Genomic DNA, 6293 nt, shown 5'->3' with positions numbered 1-6293 from the left:
CACTTCTATTAAGACAAATTCCATCCTTACTGGGCTGAGACGATGTTCCACTTTAGTTTGCTTTGAGGCTTTTGTCCTTCATGAGGTGATCTCTGATTAAGAGGAGGAGGTCGCAATTTTGAAGAGTTTACTGAGTGGGAGACGGTGGTGGAAGATTAATTTAGATCTTTAAAGTAGAAGTAGCAATACTGCAGTGTAAAAATACTGTCAGAGAAGCCTTTCAGTGAAAATCTTCCATATATATTATCAGCAAAATGTGGGCCTGCATAAAGTATCAAAAGTAAAAGTATTGGATTATTATCAGTGATGCATTACTTTCATCCTTTATCTATATATTATTATCAAAAAGGTTTCATTCTCCATCTTATTCTACTTTTGTTTTTTAGAGGAAAATTTTATATTCAAGTAAAGTACAAGTAAGTCAAAAGTGTACTCAAACACAGTACTTGAGTGAATGTACTGAGCTTATTCAACAATTAGAGAGGCCACCTCGCTGCAGTCATAAAAAGAGTTACTTTTGCTCTTTTGCTTTATCAAAAAATGTTCCTTGAATGCAGCAGAGATGAGAAAAGACACAGTGACAGCGGCTAACAAACAGCTGCCAAACAAATCTTTATTCAGTCACGACCGGGGGCCTCCAGAGTCGTCCAGTCACACCGATCGCTCTGGAGGAGGCCGAAACTGCACACAGAGTCAAACAACAACAGCACCAGAACGCAACTTGTCAGTAAAACACCATTTACAACAAGAACAAAGGCAGTTTCTACACACACAGATCGGAGAAGGAAAAAAACTGGTACAGGAGTTAACAGTCAGTGTGTATCGATTCCTCTGCTTTGAGAAAAATCATCATATAGTCATAGAATTCATTTGATTATATTGTGGAAAAAGAATATAAGAAAACATCATTGGTGCGACAGAGTATATTATTTGTGACGTAACATACATATTGCAAGTTCTTCGTGTTATCGATAGAGAATCCCATGTACAGACTGAATGTGTGACTCTGACAGCTGTCTGTGTGTGAGGAGTATGATGAAGCACGCCTTGTTTGACATGTGCAGAAAGAGGACATTCAGTTCAAACATGGCTTGGTGTGTGTGAGTCAAGAAGGCTTCAGAAATCGTCCCCAATGACTTCCCATCCCACCGTACAGTAAGAGTGCACACACTCTGATGTACACTTCAGAGGAATAATTTGACATTTTGGGAAACACGTTTATCCGCTTTCTTGGAGTTAGATGAGCGGATCGAAACCACTTTCACATCTGTAACGTTAAATATGAAGCTACGGTTAGCTTAGCTTAGCATAAAGACTGGAAACAGGGGGAAACGGCTAGCCTGGCTCTGTCCTGCTAACACCTCTAACGCTCGCTGATTTGTACTTTATAGCTCACTGTTAAATCTGGACAAAAACCAAATATAGGTAAAAACATGCTGTGCGCTGGGGTTTTATGTGCCCGACTATTGCTTGGCTAAGCTAAGCTAAGATAACCAGCTGACGTCCAGACATGCAAGTGCCATCAATCTCAAATAATTTTAGCAAGAAAAAAATAGCCAAGCTTGTCAGAAAACCAATTATTTGTTTACTTGTTTTTGTTTGTTTATAGCCTTTATGCTAGGCTAAGCTAACCACCTCCTAGCTTTAGCTTCATATCTACGGGCCAATCTTAAGTGTGGTAGCGATCTTCTGACCTAACATCTTGGCAAGAATGTGAATAAGTCTTTTTCCCAAAATTTCCAACTATTACTTTAAAGTTGAAACTCTGTGCAAAGGGCAGCTGTGACTTCATCACAACATCGACACAGAACGAGGGTCATGCAATAGAGCTATCTTCCAAAATCAGTCCCGATTTCTTCTTCTGGTGAAACTAGGACCCTGATAACCTTATGGCTTGGAGACTGTTTACCCTTTAATGTTTGGCTCTGTCAAAGCCACACCCTCCTGCTGCAAAGACAGAAACCTCTCTTTGTCTTGAGTTTTCAGATGTAAAAAAAAGCTATATGGCTTGAATAAAACGGATCCACACCCGCCACTTTCTTCCCGCCCTGAACCTCACAGCGAAGGGAAGCCACCAACAGCGATTCTCATCAGCTGAGGTCACGGACAGAGCCTGTGCACATGAGCCTTTCCGCATCGCCCTCATCCATTATTCAACGGCTCGGACACACGTGCACATCTCCCCTGCGCTCCGCCAAGACCCCAAACGTCTTGCGTGAGCTCGGCGCCTTCGTCCCTCTGCTGCTCAAACGGCTCTGAGGAGCGGCGGACAAGCGCGCCCGCGGCCCGGGCGAGCATCAACGCAATCAATGCAGTCACTGCATCATATAAATGTCAGTGAGCTTAAACCACATGTAATGTGGCCTGGAGTTTGGCCTCATAAACATGTGAAATCCCATCACCGTGGGCTCCCTACATCTCAGTTTGGTCATCTGATGGACGGCGTGATAATGAAGCACGTAAGCTTTGGCTGGAAGCAGCAGGGGGGAGGTGTGTTAAGCTACGCCAACATACTAGTTGATAATGCATGAGGTATGATAGTTTGCACATTGGAACGTGTGCGCTTATGGCTGCAGGGATGGCTTGGTCAGGGTGTAGAGGTGCGCGCACACACACACACACACTCTCAGTAAGCACAGTTCAGCTTTTGTGCTCACAGTCTTGCCCACACAAACACAAACAGGAGGAGGTGTAAATGCTACATTGAGCAGATGGGACGTACCTCGGGCGGTCATCTGAAACACACACTCCATCATCTCATGCTGCACACACACACACACGCACTGGAGGCTAACAGCTCCTTGGCGGAGCCGTGCGTTGGGGCCAGGGGCACGGCGAGACGTGAGCAGCTTCCACCAGCCAGCCCCTCACATCATCGCAAGATGAGACCTGAAGCCACGGGGACATATGTTGAGCAGCATGGGCACATATCGCCCCGACGACATGATCTAACACAGTTGGCTTTCACACCTCTTTCACTCATAATGTTCCCACATGCGTGTGCATGTGTGTGTGTGGTGGGGTCTGGGTTGTGTAATATCAGCTTATGCATGAGTCCTGCCCAAAAGGTATTTATGGAAAAATAAAACACGGGCGACAAATGTTCGCAGCTGAGATGCTTAGTTGCATATTGAAATGCGTTCTTAATAAATTCCACTTGATAAACGACGCAGAGCGACTGCAGTCGTGAGACACCTGGCTCATGACAACACACCGTTTCCTCCTGATGACCCAGAGGAAGTCCACCTCACACTCATGCTGAAGTTCTAAAACAGCCCCCAGACTTCTTTCCTCCACATAAATCTGTAGCCAGCAGAGCGGTGCGGAGAGGCTTTGGGGAGGACAAGTATTCCTATTAGAGCTGTTTGAGATCTCAGAGCTGCTCAGCTGTCCCCTGCAGGGTTGTTGTTTCAGGATCAGAAGTAAGAGGTAAATGATTCTGATCGCTGGCAACATCTGCGAGCAGTTTGAGATATTTCCCGCTCTTGTCCTGCGCGGTTCACCTGAACGCCACATAAAAAGGCAAAACATGAGAGGAATAATTCAACATTTTGGGAGATGCACTGTGCAGCTGGATAGCTTAGCTTAGCTTAGCTCAGCACAAAGACTGGGAAACAAGCTAGCCTGGCATTAAGACGTTAAACCTTGTTTGCTTAAACCAGCTGTTTCCGCAGTCTTGAAGCTAACTGCCTGCCGGCTGCGGCTCCAAATTTACTACACCAAAATCTATCACACGCGTTCCCCCGCGTATCCAACTCGTCCTCGACCCCCCCCCCAATACGATATTGACCCTATTCACGAGACGACATCCCGAGCGCAGAAGTACTATCCCCAAAGCCATCTTCCCCGTTTATGTCGGACAAGGTAGCGTTCACATTTCAACCTAACGCACCGCCCATGAACACATCTGGAGATGGACAATGTGTTTGCATCTACGGTTTAGTTTACAGTCTGGAAACATATCAAACATTTACACTGAGAGGCTTGAAAAGGATATAAAATGCAACGCACGGTGCTCATGTCAGGGTGGAGAGCAGCCACTGCCAGCTGAGGGTTTTAAAACGCTGGATGCTGGACAATGATTTAGGGACTAATTGTTAAAGTGATCACTGTGTTTAGAGGCCTCTTGATAGGCAAAGTATCAAACTGAATGTTTCTTAATATTTGATGGATAAAATAGGATATTGGCCTCATCTGAGTCCACACAGATGAACAAATATCCTTTTAAAGCTCCCTGCGTGCCGTCAGTGCAGCCAGCAGAGGGTCGGGGGATGCAGGGGGAGGAAGAACAACTGAGACTTCGCACGTCTTTATACAGAAACTCCAGCTGGCACTGCTCCCATCACTGCAACGCTCACCGCGAGCTGCAGGCTTTAGTGCACAGCCTCCTCCAGTGATCTGTCTTCCACGAGCATCCCGCCAGACTCTCCCAGGACCAGCTAACTGCTAATGCACGCACAGGGTGGTGGGGTGGAGGGTGGAGAGAGCTCCACTCAGACTGGGACGAACTGGTCTGCGCCAGCAGGGAATCACAGGTACTTTCGACTCCCTTGTGTAGATCTGACAAGACGGGTATTTCTTTCTATATGCCAATCTTAAGTTTTGAAAGCCACTATGGAGTGTGCAGAATAAAATAAAAGTATACTGAGGCAACGCTGGCTGCTCCCAACCCCTGTAATGGACACCAAAGCACAAATAGAGCACGTATAAAGTCGCGTATTTCATAATTTCTTTTTTTGCATGCACATGCAGTATTAAAAATACAGTTAGACCAGAGCATATAGTATATATACTGTTTGAAAAAAGTGTAAAAATCCAGTGCGACAGTCATTGAGTTCTTGAGGTCTACATGATTGTAATCAGTTAAAACAGCCAGTGAGATGATCCAGTTTAAAGAGAGGGCGGGTCGGCACACTCTGTGTTGCATATCCAAGTTAAAACTGAAGGCGCTGCGTGGCAGAAACACCCTTTAATGTTGACGTTATTAATGTTCAGAATCATCTGGAGCCAATAATAGAATGCAGGCGGATGAGAGCTTTTTTCTATCTGCTCTTTATTGTTCACCCACCGTCACACAAAGCAAGGGCTGCCTTTCCAGTTTCCTCTCACTTAGCAGCGCCGCGCTAAAAATGGATCACCTCACCCGACTGTTTCACATGCTGCTTGCTGAATGAGGCTTCCTTGATTTCCCAAACATTTCTAGATTGCACCACAACAGCGACTCTTCACATCGACATACATTTATCTACAAGCCCTTGTGCAAAAGGGAGAGAGGAGCCATGTTTGGGAAAACAAAGAGAAAATAACAGACAGAAAAACACATTGAAACACAGTATCATCATCGTCATTATCATCAAAAAAAATTACAGGTTACAGCAAAGAGTAGAAAAGTCACTCTTAGACCTTGCAACATCTTTCTAGAACCAAGAAGGGGCCAAAAGGGCCCCTGAACGCAACTCACAGGACATTTCTTTGTATCACAAATCTTTGAATAACAGGTATAGAAAGCAGAACTCAGACTAGCCAGCACCAGAGACATTCCATCATTGTTGCTGTGGCCCTGCATATCACAGCAACTCACCTCCACACGGAGTTTCTAGACAAAAACGTGGCGACTGCTAAGGTCCACTCTAGAAACTCTACGCTCATCAAGGCACATTCAGGACTCCTGTATTCCTCCAAAGACAACCATAACAGCGGGTTGAAGCAGCTCCTGGAAACACATACTCTTTTTAATCATTAATGTTCGGAACCCAAAAACAGCCCCAGAGTGTTTGCAGAAGCCATTTCATCCACATTTCAACCCTCCTCCTCCTCCTTCACATTCCTGCATGAATGAAGGCTGGAGGGTCCCTCCTCTTTTTATTGACAAAAAAACCCAAAACCCAGCCCTGCCCAGCTCTGGCACGCAGCGGATAGGAGCAGAGGCGCATAAAAACCTGCCCGTCAGCACAGTTGCCATGGAAACCAGGCCTACGGCCGGTGGGATCTGAACGCTTTGAGGGCACACTCCGCTTCTCGATCTATATGTAGGGTCATGCAAGGCCACGCGAGGAGTGCTCAGGCGCACTCACACGTGTCCGTGTTCTTAAGCACAATCTCAAAATAAGTCATTTCCAGTCATTCTCGCACAGCTCCACAGAGGGCCACCTGCTGTCACACTTTTGTTGAGTGGTATTACTGCAGAACGCTGGAGGGCCTGTGTGAAGGAGCTGCAGGCCAGAAGGGCAGATAACAAGTTTTTGTCGCCTGCTAGAAGTGGCCCGCCGGCCGAGCCTGGCTAAAGGCGAACC

Source organism: Chelmon rostratus, chromosome 16 (genome assembly GCF_017976325.1).
Source record: "Chelmon rostratus isolate fCheRos1 chromosome 16, fCheRos1.pri, whole genome shotgun sequence".
NCBI classification, from domain to species: domain Eukaryota; kingdom Metazoa; phylum Chordata; class Actinopteri; order Chaetodontiformes; family Chaetodontidae; genus Chelmon; species Chelmon rostratus.
Note: the sequence above shows the minus strand (reverse complement) of the source record.